The sequence below is a fragment of the Xyrauchen texanus genome, chromosome 6, assembly GCF_025860055.1.
Source record: "Xyrauchen texanus isolate HMW12.3.18 chromosome 6, RBS_HiC_50CHRs, whole genome shotgun sequence".
Taxonomy (NCBI): Eukaryota; Metazoa; Chordata; class Actinopteri; order Cypriniformes; family Catostomidae; genus Xyrauchen; species Xyrauchen texanus.
Window position 1 is genome coordinate 12,987,237 of NC_068281.1, and position 17,113 is coordinate 13,004,349.

General features: G+C 39.9%; 1 protein-coding gene across 1 annotated transcript in view; it reads left to right on the forward strand.

Annotated features, from left to right (window-relative positions):
* Positions 1-6,934: 6,934 nt before the first annotated feature.
* Positions 6,935-17,113, forward strand: part of LOC127645633 (SPRY domain-containing SOCS box protein 4-like) — a 92,946-nt gene continuing 82,767 nt past the window's right edge. The window contains exon 1 of the mRNA XM_052129305.1: positions 6,935-7,367. The gene's annotated coding sequence lies outside the window, so the exon portion shown is untranslated. The remainder of the gene's footprint in view (positions 7,368-17,113) is intronic.

Consider the following 17,113-nt stretch of genomic DNA (forward strand, 5'->3'; position numbering starts at 1 on the left):
CCTGAATGTGGTTTGTTTTCTGTACAGCTGCGCGTAATCTACATAGCTGGAGTTCCGCTTACTGCCCCTGCTGAAAACAGATGATATTTCAAGCATGAATTGCTCCTTTAGTAAGAATATTCCTTATTGCGTTCAAGAGACTTGATTAATTGTGTTAATTTAATATAGTTTTTTGCACTAAAAAAACACATTCAATTGACTGCCCTAGAAATAGAGTAACAAAATAAAGAAAGTCATACAGGTTTGTAGAACATTAGGGTGTGTAAATAATGACAGAATTTACATTTTTGGCTGAACTGTCCTATTAATATGTAATGGTACAGGCCCTGACAGCTATCTGAATCAGATATGGCAGATGTTGTGTGTGAGCGAGTTCTGTGTGTGTGCAGAGGTTTTTGTGTGTGTTTGGTGTGGTGAATGATATCAGTGTGGATCCAGCTGGTCTGTTTACACTGGGTGCCCTGCTGGAGGGGGGTGGCAGAGTTTTCCATGTGCCACCACACAATGAAGTAAGTAGCCATTGTGTTGTACACAAAGAGAGGTCATTACAGTTACTTCCTCCTGGATACATCCATCTGTATGTGTGTGTGGCACGGACGTGTTGTTAATAGGTCTATGTGCTTGAGGGGTGTCTGTTTATCCTATAAATGTAATCTAATGTATTTTTGTGCTGGTTAATGTTGACTTTATGAACATGTCTAATGTGTCATCCAAATGACGAAAACGGAATATTAATACATCTGTCACCATGCATCTATAACTCTCTCTTTCTTTCTCACTTTATCTCTCTCTCATGATCTGCCCTTGTTTGTTTGCCATCTGTGCAGGGGCAGTTTGATGACTGCCAGATGAGCATCCTCTTGAACGCCCCTCTTCTCTCCTCTTTGCTACCCCTCCACCTCTCCGTTCTCCAGCCCTGGTGCATGGACAATTACGGGGCTTGTTTGTTACATGTGTGTTTCCAGGAGGTGTGCCCCCCCTCCCAAAGTCCCTCTATTATATGAGGGCCACTCAAATAAAGCCCCCTCTATTCCACAGGGCCATTATCTCTGTGGAAGGAGGGTCTCCTTATATTGTCATATAGATTAACACTCCTCCCATCTCCACTGTTCTCCCACCACATGCTGGCCCAAAAGTGTTAAAATGCCCTGAAGCAGAAAACAAGGAGGCAATTTACACAGCTGGCCACAAGGCTGCACAGAAGTGAGAGACAATGTGAAAGATAAAGATAGAGTAATGGGTCAGCGTTTTGTTGGAAACTGCAATTTGAAGGGAAAATAAATTTAGCAAATAAAACACTAGTGCCTGAGGATCTTTTGCAAAACCTTTTGCAATAGTGGGCTGATAAAGGCCAATTTAGCTCCAAAAAGGCATCTATTTTTTTTTTCTTCACACAGTTCACTGATAAAATGTTCAACTGGCCGACGATAAAACAGGCGAAAACTCAGGTCCGGTTCTAGACATTGAAAGGCAAAAATGTATTTATGTTTTTCAAATCCCTTTATTGTCACTCAACCATATACACAGGTGCACCAGTGGGTGAAAGTCTTGGGTGCAGTTCCGAGCAACATAGCGGTCATGACAGTGATGAGATATATACCAATTTACAATAAACAACAGATTTACACGACACAATTTACATATCTAATATACACGTAATTACACACAACACAATATACAAATAATAATATACAATGTACGGTAAACAATGTACACAATATAGAATACACAGTATACAATAAAAATAGTATATATAAAATGTACAGTAGGTTGTATTGTGCTGTAATGACATTCAGGCTGTATTGACATTCAGTTGGTTGATAGTCAGTTGCCAGTGTGTTGTTAAGACAGAAATGTATTTATAGTCCAGTGTAAGATTAATAATGTGCAGTGCTGATGTACATTGTTTGTGAGGGATCAAGAGTTCAAAAGTCTGATTGCTTGGGGGAAGAATCTGTCATGAAGTCGGCTGATGCGAGTCCTGATGCTGCGATACCGCCTGCCTGATGGTAGAAGTGAGAGCAGCCCATGACTCGAGTGGCTGGAGTCTCTGATGAACCTCTGAGATTTTTTCACACACCGCCTGGTATATATGTCCTGGAGGGAGGGAAGCTCACCTCCGATGATGTGTCTGGCAATTCATACCACACTTTGCTGGGCTTTGCGGTTGTGGGCGGTGCTGTTGCCATACCAGGCAGTGATGCAGCCAGTCAGGATGCTCTCTACAGTACTGGTGTAGAACCGTGTGAGGATGTGGTGGTTCATTCCAAACTTCCTCAGCCATCTCAGGATTAAGAGGTGCTGGTGAGCCTTCTTCACAACGGCCTCAGTGTGGACGGACCAAGTGAGCTCCTCTGTGATGTGGACACCGATGAACTTGAAGCTGCTGACTCTCTCCCAGTGCTCCATTGATGGTGATGGGGCTGTGTTCTCTGTCTTTCCTCCTGAAGTCCACTACAAGCTCCTTGGTCTTACTGATGTTGAGGGAGAGGTTGTGCTCCTGACACCAGCATGTCAGAGTATACACCTCTTCTCTGTAGGCTATTTCATCATTGTTAGTGATCAGACATACCATCGTCGTATCATCAGCAAACTTAATGATGGCATTGGAGCTATGTGTTGCCACACAGTCATGTTTGTACAGGGAATACAGGAGTGGATTGAGAACAAAGCCCTGCGGGGCTCCAGTGTTGAGGGTCAGTGATGAGATGTTGCTGCCCATTCTAACCATGTGGGAGAGTGTTTTGTAGATGCAATGGCATTATCAGTGGAGCGGTTGTTGCAGTATGAAAACTGCAGTGAGTCAAGTGAGGGAGGCAGCACAGAGCAGATGTGATCTCTGATTAGTCTCTCAAAGCATTTGCTGATGATGGGGGGTCAGAGCAACAGGACACCAGTCATTTAAGCAAGTGATTTTTGACTGCTTTGGTACAGGCACAACGGTGAATGTTTTAAAGCATATGGGACCACAGACAAGGAGAGAGAAAGGTTGAAAATGTCAGTAAATTCACCAGCCAGTTGGTTAGCGCACACTTTGATGACACAGCCCGGAATGCCGTCTGGACCCGCGGCTTTACGGATATTCACCCGTTGGAAGGATCGGGTTACATCCACTTCAGAGACTGAGAGTGAACTAACCTTTTGGTACAGGGCTCGACAATAAAGACTGGCCGATGGCCTGGGGCCTGTGTGAGAGAGCTTCGGGCCAGTTGCTTGAACTGTCAGTTGCCTGATCGGGCATAATCATTAATTTGACATGATAATGCAGTTTTATATGAAAAGAAGCAAGATCACTATGGCTATTAGGATATTATTATCAGAGATGTTTAGCTGCAGGGTGAAGATGAATATTCAAAATCATCTACTTCATATCATCCTCATGAAACACCAGTTACATTTGTCATTTCTGGACCGTACAGGTATTTTTGTGTTGGTCTTTAGATTGTCTGATTTCATGTTATATACACATTGTTAATTCACAGATTAGGCCTAATATCGATATTATATTACATGCCACAACTGGCAATCTGGCAATTGTTGGTGCCAGATGGGCTGGTTTAAGTATTTCTGTAACTGCTGCTCTCCTGGGATTTTCACACACAACAGTCTCTAGAATTTACTCCAAATGGTGCCAAAAACAAAAAACATTCAGTGAGCTGCAGTTCTGTGGATGGAAACACCTTATTGATGAGAGACACCAATGGAAAATGGCCAGACTAAGTCTATGGTGACTCTGATAATCTCTTTCTGTACAATTGTAGTGATAAGAATAGCATCTCAGAATGTTATTCTGAGATGCGGGTTGGCGCTGTTTTGGTGACACGAAGGGGACCTACACAATATTAGGCAGGGAGTGCTAATGTTGTGGCTGATCGGTGTATGTGTGTGTGTGTGTGTGTAATTATATCACAGCATTTGCATTTTAATGATCACACTGGGCAATGTAGTAAACTGTTTATCTGTAGGTGTGAAACTTCTGTCATAAATAGACGTCAAAATAAAAGCATGATTCGAAGTAAAAGATGACTGAAATCATGAAATTACAACCTATATAAAAATAAATCATATGAAAAATAATGTAATTTACCTGTGGCAGGGGAACGATTGCTTAACTCATATCAATGTAGAATGTGTTTCCTGATTGAACACTTCGCTGAACGATCAGATAGATAAACTTTAAAAAGGTTCTAAACTGAAACTTCTTTTAAAATCCAGCACAGGCATCATATTTTTTTGGCTTGGTCTAGCATTATAGTCAAACTTGGCAGCTTTGTAATTTGCAAACATTTTCAATTTTCACACACTGCAGTCCTTTATGGATGTTCAGTCACAGTTGCCTTTCCAGAGCTGGCAGAAGGTCATTTTATTTTTCGCAAAAGGGGTGGCTTGTATATTTAGAGGAAAGGTGAATGTCCCTAAAGTATGTATAGTGTAGTTGATTCTGCACGAGTGTGTATGTTTTCATGGCAAGTCCTGCTTCCATCAGACTCAGAGAGAGGGTCAGCACATCTGAAAAGACTGATTGAGTTTTTAGTTTGGGGTGGGGGTAGGGTAGCGCACAACCACAAGGTAACTCTCTCACCCTCCCTCTCTCTCACACACACTCCCTCTCTCTCTCTTTACTGTTGCAGACCTTTTGTGTTGTGTGTGTGTGTGGCCATAGAGGAAATGTTCAGAAAATGTATGTCACCTTGAAAGACTGAGTACATTCAGGGTGTCTCAGAGGGATCTAAGTGCATTCTGGGTTTGAAAGGGCTTGCATGACGGAGGGCAATAGTGTTTATTCAAGACCTGCAGTGACAGCTCACTTCCATGACGCAGTGTGGATGACACTATAGATTTCGTCTTCATACGTTCTCAGACTGCTTATTTATTAAAATGTTGGACATGAAGTGTATGTAACCGAATCAAGCACTGTCTAGTAGGCTATGTCATAATAAGGCTATTAATCAAACAACAATAACACTCACTACTTTTACTAATAACTTGAGTAGCTTTAAAGTATTAATGTAATAGAGCAAAACAGTGACATTTTTTAATAATAATATATTTTTTTAAATATTGTTCATTGTTCAATAAAACTGACCCCTGATGTAGAGAGTGTGTTAATTGGTATAATAAATTACCAGGAAAGTAGAAATGATAAAATAATTTAAAATTATGATTAGCCTTTATAAATATAGAAAAGTATCAATGTTTATTGAGCAATACTTCAGCAGAACATTCCACCAGTCACAAACTTCAGAAAATTGTGCAACATGCATTAGAATGTGAACACAGTTATTTCTTAGCTTAAAAAAGATACAAGAACTAAATCAATGTTGAACATTATATCTCAAAAGCAGGACAATGTGGCCCCCATGTGCTACTTAAAGAAATAATTCAAACAAAAGTGAAAATTCTCTTATCATTTGCTCATCTGTCTATGACTTTCTTTCTTCAGAAGAATACAAATTAAGATATTTAGAAGAATATTTCAGCTCTGTAGGTCCATTCAATGTAAGTTAAGGGGTGCCAAAATGTTGATGCTCCAAAAAGCACATAAAAGCAGCATAAAAGTAATACATACAACTCCAGTGGTTTAGTACATGACTTCAGAATTGATATGACAGGTCAAGGTGAGAAACAGATCAATATATTTAACTCAAAATTCTTCTCTCTGCCCAGTAGGTGGCGATATGCATGAAGAATGTGAATCACCAAAAGCACAAGAAAGTGAAAGTTAAAGTGGAGATTGACTGAGCAGGGAGGAGAATTAATAGTAAAAAAGGAATTAAATATTGATATGTTTCTCGCCACATCTCTCATATTGCTTCTGAAGACATGGATTAAACCACTGGAGGCACATGGATTAGACTACTTTTATGCTGATTTATGTGATTTTTGGAGCTTTAATATTTTAGCACTGATTCACTTTCATTGTATGGACCAAAAGCTGAGACATTCTTCTAAAAATCTTAATTTGTGTTCTGCAGAAGAAAGAAAGTCATACACATCCAGGATGGCATGAGGGTGAGTAAATGATGAGAGAATTTTCATTTTTGGGGGAATTATTCCTTTTTAAGTGTGATGTGACCCCTGTTCCAAATAACTTTTCACATGCCTGCTCTACCTCCACTATTGTGCAGGACATGACGTGCCAAGTGATCCTGCTTATTTAGCATTTTTTTTGCATTCTTTGCATTGTTTGAACATGTTTCATGCACAACAATAATACTTTGTGTTTATCATTGATAAGTGATGTATTTTAAAAGTGAGCATACAGTGTTCATTATAATGGGGCATAGGTTTTGCAACTCGGTACTCAATACTCACTACTCATGAGTACTTTTAATCTTCTACTCTTACTTGAGTAGTTTTTAGGACAGTTACTCAGACTATATATTTTTGGGAAGTAATAGTACTTCTGCTTGAGTATTATTTTTCAGTATGACACTTAAAACCAGGTTGTTTTATGAGGATTGTTCTTGTTGTTATTGCACTGTAAATCACTCTGGATAAAAGCATCTGCTAAATGACTAACATGCTGGTGATGTTATTTTGAGAACACGTACTATGTCAGTTATCCTTTCGATGCAGAAAAGTGAATTGCACAATATAGACACAATTTAAACTGAAAATGTTCTTCAAAACATCCTTTCATTTCTTAAAAACCATGAAAAAAAAACTCTTGTTTTAGTACCAACTTCCTGCGCTATGTTCAGATTAGTTAATAGCAAGATGCTTCACTCACGCTGGAGTCAGGTTATCTTTCAACGCAGATCAGAGAGCTGCCTAGAAGTAACAGGCTGGAGAATCTCGGAGTGTGTATTTTAGAGTAGCACTCCTCTGATTGGCTCAGCGGAAGACTGTATGGGAGGGGAATGCATCGGGGGTGGAGTTAGGGGCGTGTTCTCCCCTCACTCTCTTGCTGTTTGCTGGTGTCTCTGCTTGATGAGATCAGCGGATCGCCTTTCATCATGAGGCAGCTTTCACGCTGTTGCTCGCACTGCCGTCTCTCCTCTCTCTTTCCTTGCCCTCCCTCTTTCTATCTCTCCTTCCCTTTCTCTCTCTATCTCCCGCCGTCCATGGGCCGCCGAGCTGGGAGCTTGTGAGGAGTTCGGAGCGTGTTACACACTGGACACAGTGAGGAGTGCGGAGTGGGACGGAGGCTACCACGGCAAGGATTAACCTAAGGGACGGGGTGGGGGGTTACATCTCTGGGGAGAAGCTCCTTTTCTCTCTCCTCAGCAGGGAGAAACCTGAGAAGAAAGAACTATTGTGTGCAGCTCCTCACAAAGATTTATTCCTCCGGATTTCCCTCATATCTTCCTTTCAGGAGTGACAACTGGCTGAGTTTGGCAGGAGGGAGCATCACAACTGTCTGTGTAAGCGGCGTGTGCCTGTTTGTATATGTTTTGAGTGCACTGGAGAACTTGATGCGGCATGCTCATGTATCGTTGTGTGTTTACACGTGTATGTGAGTGGGATTAGCTTTTCCTTCTGCAAAGAAACTACTATGTGATCTTTAATTCCTTTGCCATCTTTCTTTTGGGATAACCCACATGCTCGTTTTCTTTCCATCTCTCTTTCTGTGGCATCCCCAGTCTTTCTGTGATCTTTAGTTCCTCAAATAAAGGTTTGAAGCACCCTAACAAGGATACGTAGCATGGATATTCTTCTTTCTTCTTTGTTTTGGATGTTACTGCCGGCCGTGCTGAAGCATGTCGACAACCTGTAATATTTTCAAACCTGGGATTTCCATGCATTCAATACTTTCTGAAATGCATGTCGTAGGCTGTGGTGGGATCATAGGAAACCAGTGCCCTATTCTGTTCTTGAGGATAGTGTGCGTTTGCAGGTTGGAAAGAGAAGTATTTCCACCTGAACCTACGGCTCATGTTTTCTCAGTTGCCATGTGTCATCAGATTAGGTGATTAGAGGAGAGAGGGAACGGTTGGATTCTCTCCTCCCTGGGTCACACGTCACGTCTATCATTTGTCTTTCCTTTCTTTCTCATTCCTCTGGTTGGATGTGTAGAGGAAACGCTCCCTCAGCGCAAGCTGACTCTTAGCCCGTGGAGCAGATTTGAATGCTTTTCATTGTGTCCCTCAGGTTTGTGTGCATGTTCGGCTTATGGATTTTCATGGGTCTGTATGCACGCATGTGGCAGTGTTTCCAGTGATAGAATGTTTATGGAACAGTTTGTTTAGAGGACAGAGGGGCATCCCTTAAATAGAAGTACTTTTACAATAGTATCAAGTGGTAATACCCCGTTACTTTATAAAAATGCCATGTTACTAACTAATTATAATATTCCTATATCATTATTATAGCTTTTTGGAAATGTACCATGGTAATATCATGCTGCTTTAAATATTACAGAACTGAAAATGTATAATTGTCATATACCATGGTATTTACCATAGACTGTAAAAAAAGATGGACGACGCCCCTTTGCTCTTTTCCATTGGTGAGAACTGAAGCCGCCAGTGTCCCGATATGGCGCTGACATCTTGGGACTTGAGTCTGCGCAGTTGCGATTTCGGGACCAGACCTGCGCAGTTGTGAGCAGGAAGTAAAGCCTCGAAATCAAGGCCCCGCCCTCACTCTCGCTGAATCAATTGTAAGCACACGCCCCTGCACGTTTGACGGTGTGAAATAATTAATTATAGAAATTTAGATATTAAATTTAAAGCTCCAATCTCCTCAGTCCTCCGAAGATCCCAAAAAAAAGTCAGTTGGTGCTTCAGTGACTACTTCGCTCAGAGAACCTGTCAATCACAGCTGTCAATCATGATGTCACAGCACCGTTTTTATAGCATCAAATAACTAACTAAAAACAAACTTATTTTGAAAATAAACACTTGAAATTACATCAACGTGATTGAAACTACAGTAAATGACAGAAACTATCTTTGGAAAAAAGATATGTGAAGTGTAATTTAATTGTTTAGTTGGTCTCACGTCCCGTTGAATAACATGGGGAGTCGGGGTTTATGACCTATACTAGGACCAGTCACCGGGGGCAATCGAGACGTTTTGGCTTCATTTATGAGGGCTTGTGTGGCACACTTGGTATTTACCTGGTATTACCATAGTACATTTACAAAAACACATGGTATTGCCATGCTACTTTAGCAATCTTTCAGAACTATGGAATATATTTTCATGAAGCATGGTATGTACCTGTCAAAAAGCCGTGCTATTACCTTGGCATGTTACTTTGAAAGCACTGAAATATTACTTGCATTATATTATGATGGTATATGTCCAAAATGCCATGTTTTTACTATGGCATCATGCCCAAAAAACATGGTATTACCATGCTACTTTGAGATATGTATTCGATATTACTGAAAGATTACTACCATAGTCATGCACCACCATATTTACATGGTATTATCATAGTACATGCCCAAAACATGATATTACCATGGTATATGTCCAAAAACACACAATACCATGGCATGCACACCGAACAAATACCATAGTATTAACATGGTATTACAATGGTACATTTCCAAAAAGCCATGGAATTCGATGGTACACATCCAAAAAGCCATAATTACTTGGCATACGTTGAAAGAACTTAAACATGACCATTCTCGTATACCATGGGATTTACATGGTATTGCGGGGTTACATTTAAAAAAAGCCATGATACCATGTTATGCAACTTTGAAAGCACTGAATGATTGCCATATTCATATACCATCGTATTACAATGTCCAGTGTCTGATTGCTTGTCCAAAAACATGGTAATGCCATGCTACTTTAATATACAGTATACCATTATACTGAAAGATTGCCATATTCATTTACCTTGGTACCATTTCAAAATGCCATGCTACTTTGGAAGCACTGAGCTATTACCACATTCATAAACCATGATATTCATGGTATTTTCTTGGCATCATGTCCATAAATCATGGAAATACCATGCTTGTTTGATATATACAGATATCAAATTGTATAGTACAGTATATTGTACAGAAATATTACCATATTCATATATTCAGGTATTACCGTGGTACCATGTCCAAAAACCATGGTGGAACTTTTTTTTTTTTAAGTGATCTCTGCCCATGTGTCTGTGTGTATTTGTGTGTTGCGAGAGGTGTGGGATGAGGACACTGTGTGAGTGGGACGAGGAGGTTAGTGGGACTACTTTAATCACTGAGTGTGTTGTCTGTGAGCAGTGGGCTGGAAAGAGCTGACTGGAGCTGCTCTGTGGGGAGAGGCTCTGCTGGGAGAGCTTAGAGCTCAGCTGTTAACCGTGTGAAGAGCTAGACAACTATTTGCCTAAACCATTCAATGTCCCTCCTTTGGAGAGGGTCACTGGACTTGAGCCAGAAGCTTTTGTGTGTGTGTGTGTGTGTGTGTGTGTGTGTGTGTGTGTGTGTGTGTGCGCATATGTGTCTGTGCTGCTTAAGGGCTTGAAAGGACTGAAGGTGGGATTGCACATCTGCCACAAGGCAGTTTGTGTGTGAATACTGGTTTGAGATGGGGGTGGATACAGTCACAGTGATGAATGGCTTTTGGGCTGTCAGAAAGTTGTGTCTTATATTCATTCTCTTGCTAGTATATGATGTTCTTACTGTGAAGCTTGAAGACTTCTGAGCTCCCAAGCACGGGGAAATTGAATGGGATATTATGTGGGGAGATATTTGGAACAGCTTAAAAGGAAGTACAGAAAGACTCTCACGTTTCATGAAAATCAGATTGAGCGTGGCCCTGTTACAAAGGTTTGGGATGTTTCATATCTTTTCTGGTGACAAATATATGCTCCAAGGTAGTTAGTGGTTTGGGTTGTGACATGGTATTTTATCAGATAAAGTTGCTTAAATGGTCTTTTTTTATTCTGGTAAAGAAAGTGTGTGAGATATTTTTGTCCCTCACACTATATAAAACAGAAGTTACGACTAAATGGGGCTGTCAAAAGATAAAAATGATTTGCATGATTTTACATTTAAAAAAAAAATAAGTTTTATTGAATGAATGCCTTAAAGGAATGTTCCGGGTTCAATAAAAGTTAAGCTCAATCGACAGCATTTGTGGCATAATGTTGATTACCACAAAAATTCATTTCGACTCGTCCCTCCTTCTCTTTAAAAAAATGCAAAAATCGAGGTTACAGTGATGCACATAAAATGGAAGTGATTGGGGACAACGAAAGTGAATGTTGCTAATTTTTGGAGGGTTTAAACACAGAAATGTGAAGCTTATAAATTTATAAAAGCACTTGCATTAATTCTTCTCTTAATTCTTGTGTATTATTTGAGCTGCAAAGTTGTTTAAATTAGAATTTTTACAGTTGTTTTAGGGTTTGTTTATATTACATCGTCATGGTAACGAAGTTATATAATTGTCCATAACACAGAAAAGATCAGTAAGTGATTTTATCTCACTAAAATCCATGTTTACGCTCATATCCTTTATGTCTTGTGAATATACTTTTGAAAAAGTGAGTATTTTAATATTCAAAACCTGGTCCCCATTCGCTCACTACAAACCAGATATTTTTTTTAAGAAAAGGAGGGACGAGTCAAAGTAATTTTTTGTGGTAAATAATATCATTCCACGAATACTGTCGACTGAGCTGTAGTGAACCCCAAATATTCCTTTAACACATTTATTTTCTTTCTAAGGAAATCCTCTCTATTATGTGTTAATAGGAACACATTTCAGGTATGACCACTACTAATGATGCTGTTGGTGTATCTAACGCAAAAAAACAAATTTGGGGTAACACTGTTTTAGGACACAGATGGGACCTTATCCTGGGATAAATTACATTGAGTTGCCATGTGTACATTGTAAACAGATCTGTAACTTCTAATTGAAATCAGTGCTAGCATAAGGTTTGCATTTATCCTTTGATGTGACAGCCTCCAAGGGTGATTGCTGGGTTCATCTGCTTTTGTGTCACTTCAAAACCCATCTCACTGATCAGTACATTTCAGAAGAAGAACACACAAACTCTCACATGCATTGCAACCAGTGTGCCCAAATAGAATTTTGCAATCGTAATGAACGTGATGGAATATAGCATAGTAGAAGGTCACTTAAGTATTGTGGAGCTAGACCATTCAAAGATTGTACGTGGTTAACAAAATTGAAAAATATATATGAAATTTAACAGGTAGCCAATGTAACGACGATAAAATGTGGCTAATATGATCATATTTCTGGGTTCTATTCAGCACCCTTGCTGCTGCATTTTGAACCAATTGAAGTAGCCCCCTGATAGTCAACCAAAGGTTAGTCGATGAGAAGAGTCTTTGCCGACCAAGTTTTGATTGGTCGCAAAAAATTAATAAATAAGGAAACACCGGTATTACCGCTTGTTGGACGTTAGGTGGTACTATGGGGTAATTTTTGGTAAGCATGTTTAGGGTTAAGCCTACACAATAAAGCAAGACATCTTGATTTCAAACGTTTTACATATTTTAACAAAAAATTCAAATGAAACTGGGAAAAAATGTTTTGTTATTGCTTATATACAACAGTTCAATGAACAAGTAAATAATTTTTTTTTTTTGAAAAACTGAGTATGGTCATAAAAACACCAGGAACTACATTCTTATGCGATGGATAACAAATTATGCATCAAAATGATGCGTCCAAGCCTCCGTTATTTATTATATAAAAATGTCACTTCAGAAATAGTTTCATGGCTTGTGCTGTTTCAAACAAGTTAATGGATAAACAAGGATGGATGTGTGTGTGTGAGAGAGAGTTCTGTTGCCACACCCAAGCATAAATGCTGTCAGCTTTCTGAAGGTCAGCTTTCTCAGTGGTAAAATAGCCATCCAAGCAGGGGTATTCCTCTCTATATCACGGTAGCCGGTGCGCAAGAGTCATTCCCTATAGAAACCAAATCCAATGTGGAAACTCTGTAAGTGCCTTGAGTTCTGTAATCAATCAATTTGTTGTGTCTCTCAGCTGTGATGAGCCTTAATGCAGAAGTTGTTAGTTTAAAGCTATTTCCTAGCTTTAGTAATGTAGTAGTCATACGAGCGATCACAGAGCGCTGTTCTATGTAAACAATGAATAACGGATTCACTTCACATCGCCAATTGGCTCATATTACACACAAAAATGATCTTTTGCCACCACCTGCTGGCTAACATGTAATGTAAACAAATTTATGTAAAAAGAGACACATAGCCTACATTAGCTCTTAACACATATGCACTGCTCTTACACTTTAGTTTAGGATGACGAACACAAGCGGAGTGATACACACAGTGAAGCGTCCGAGTGCTGATTTTGTCAGACCATCATTGCTCATGGAACGTATCTCATTTAATCAGTTTCGAGGACCGGAATGAACTGTCAGCCATGTGATCAGATGCGTGGATTGACTGTCTAAGATTCGGAGACAACTTGGATACATCCTCTGCCACCCGGATTGAGGCGAGTCACTATGCTACCACGAGGACTTAGAGCGCACTGGGAATTGGACATTCCATATTGAGGAGAAAAAGGGGAGAAAAAAAAAAGCTCTATTCATAGTAACTACTAGATCTGATAGAAAATGTGCAAATTCACCAAGGAAATCAGAATATGGCCTGGGTGATCTATAGCAAGATAGTGTGGGTGCTAGATTGGCCTGCCTGCAGTCCTGACCATCCCCAATTGAGAATATGTGGTGCATTATGAAGTGCACAATACGGCAACGAAGAGCCTGTACAACTGTGCAGCTAAAGACCTGCATAATGGGTGAATTGGGGAAAATTCCACTTTTTAAACTTAACAAACTTGTGTCTTCAGTGCCTAAATGCTAAATAAGTGTTATTAGAAGAAATGGTTTCACAGAGGTTAACACTCAACTGTCCCAACTTTTGTGGAGTGTGTTACAATCAAATGAAAATACCTTTTAGCCAAAAAATGTGTGTGGCCTGACCTAACTGTTTTATAAAACCGAGATCAAGCTATTTTAAGCAGACAGCCTGAGGTTGTGCTGGGGTCTGAGATATTATAATTCCTCTAGTCATGCAGAACAGCTACAATCTCTTGAGTCCTGGAGTGTTCACCAAAGACGCAACGCAGCGGCGGAAAATTCAATTTTGTAGGCTTAAAACGAAGTGTTCTATCTTTGATAGAATCTGCAAAACAAATAGATTCCTGAGTGTTGAATGGCAAATTGAGGAAAATGTTTACAACCCAGAAATGTTGCAGACTGAATACGGTCCTTTATTGTTAAATCTACTAAAAAACACATCATGATTCAAGAGAATATGCCACAGTATGGCATAGCAGGGCCACAGGGCACAATTATGCCAGGGTTGTTTAAACTTTTACTTCTTCACTTTGACATATATCCAAATTAGCCCCAGTCCAGTGACATGGACACCAATGGAGGGCTTTTGTGTTTCTAATAGGCAAGACAGCACAAATGGGCATTTTCCCATGCTGGGACAAATGGCCCTGGTAGACGTTTTTATATGTAGCATTGTCTTGTGTGGCTAAGAAGATGGAGACAGCTCATCAACGATCCATTAGAATGAGGTTGTTATAGTTACATTAGTAGTGTCTCAGATGTTTGGGGATCATTACCCCCGAGGAGTGTGAGTGTAATCGATGCAGTTCATGCCATTTCGGCTCTGCATTTTTATCTGCAGTGTGGTGCCTGAAGGCATGGTACAGTCATACCATGTGGTCACCCTATCTCATAGTGACTCAGGCACTCTGTAGTGACACACTGAAACAGACCGGACACTGTCCTTACATGCTGTGTGTGCGTGTGCATGTGCTTGTGCATGTTTATATTTGTGTGTGATCATGAGTGCGTGTATTGGTATGGTTGAGTGTGTCATCATGGTGGTGTTTGTGCTAACGAACATAAATGAATAACAGCAGCTAGAAACCTAAAAAAAAACAAACAGCTACCAGTTTAAGCTGTTGATCATGTTGATGTTTGTGTGTGTACTCGAATATAGCTTGTGGACAACATCCAACCATCCATCCCTGTTTTATGTAAAATTAAATAAATAAATAGAATAACAGTAGTCATGCAAAAGATTGTAAGAATGTAGTTTTAGACATTTCCAGATCCATTCATGCACTTTGGATTTTGCTCTTAATGGAATTAATTGATCAGCAACAGGCTTTTGTCATCGCATCAGTTTGTTTGGCTTTTTTATTTTTTTTTTATCCATTCTCACAGGCCTTGTTTTACAAGCCTTTATGCAATTACCTAATGTGAGAACAGTGTTTAAAAGTCTCTCTACAACTCCCAGACTAACAGAATAATTATGTTTGCATTGGTGTTTATTATAGTTATTAGTGACTACAGCAATTTGAGTGAGGGAGTGTTAGTTAAATTGACACTTACAAATACAACCTGAATGAAACATTACTGTGTCTGCACGGCAGCAAATATTTGAAATCCTTTGTGTCCTGATGCAGGTGCCTCACGAAATCGGAAACAGCAAACCTAATGCCTAGACTCCGTACACGTTATGATAGGTGTGAGTGGCATATTAGGACTCTCTCTCTTTCTCATTCATTATCTTTCTCTCTTGCACACACTTTCACATTCTATCCCACTTCATTTATTACCTAATTTATTTTCTCTTTAATATCTGCTGTAGGGCTGGGATAAACGATTATTTTTTAAACGATTAATCTAGCGATTATTTTTTTCGATGCATCGATTAATCTAACGATTAATTTTTTCAGTCCGATTCGATTTCGATTCGATTAATCGACTTGTGACAACACCGGTAATACCTGTTTCATCGGGGGTAGGGGTGTATAAAATGTAAAAAAAAAAACATTTGCCGGAGTTTGATTGACTGGCGATCTGATCAATCAATCATAATACGCCATTTTTGTCCGACAAAGTAGTCAGGAGAGAGAAGATTAACGTCTGTGGATTTGAATTTGAATAATGGATTGTAGGCTACTGTACTGACGTCTTTCCGCGGTTAAAACAACAGTCCTTCTGATGTAGTCTACATTCATGTTTAGCCTATTTGATGCTATAAATTAACCAAGGAAAAGATGATCGGTTCACGAGCAGCTTTAACTGAGGCAATCTGTCACGACACATTAAAGAGCCACAAAATAGTACGCCTATTTATGGTTTAATTTTCTTTGAATGACCAAATTTGAAAGTTGAGACTTTATTAAATGTTACCTGCTTGGTCCTGTCTGTCAGCGCGTTGTCAGTGTCCTCTATGTATTTTTCACGACATTCATAGCTATAAGCGCATTATTAATAGCTATAAGCGAAAACTTTAGGTGTCGACAACGTATTATAGCTTACTCCAACATCGAGTGCAAAGTGGGGAGTTGAAAAAAAACTTACTAATTTTATATCACCAGCAAAATCATTGTGATGGCCTAAACAGCGCGCACCCGTTTTTTCTCCTCTGCGGTACACAGATTATTGCATCGATTTCAAAGCACCGCTTATCAAGAACAACCACCACCAACAACAAACAATTTTGTGAGGGATTCAAATCAACCTCAAAACCCTCACCGCTCAGGAACAACGAACAATTTGCGGTAAGTCATGGCATCGGCTCATGTTATTTGTTCATGCATTGCATGTCACATGTTTACAATAGCCTCCTCCGTCAGCAGTGAGGGATTCACTTGTGATAAATGTAAGGAATTAGTCAGGCTGACGGAGAAGGTTAATGAGTTAGAGACTCGCATCCGAACGCTAGTAGAGGTCAGTGAGAAAGAGAAGCCGGTAGATACTGTTTCGGATGCGGGCAGTACAGAGAGCAAGACACACACTTTGGTTCCGGCTATAGAGCCCCTGCAGCAGGGCATTTGGGTGACGTCTCGGCGGCATACTCGTTCAGCAAAGAGACACCACTCTCCCGTTCCTGTTAGGGTTTCCAATAAATTCTCCCCACTCAGTGATACACCCACTGAGAATCATATTGAAAGAGCCCTTGTTATCGGTGATTCTATTGTAAGGAACGTGGAAATAGAGACTCCAGCCACTATTGTTAATTGCATTTCGGGGGCCAGAGCATCTGACATCAAATCAAATTTACAAGTGCTGGCTAATGCTAAACGTAGATTTTCTAAAATTGTTATCCATGTCGGCACTAACGATGTCCGGCTCGCCAGTCGGAGATCACTAAAGATAATGTTAAAGAGGTGT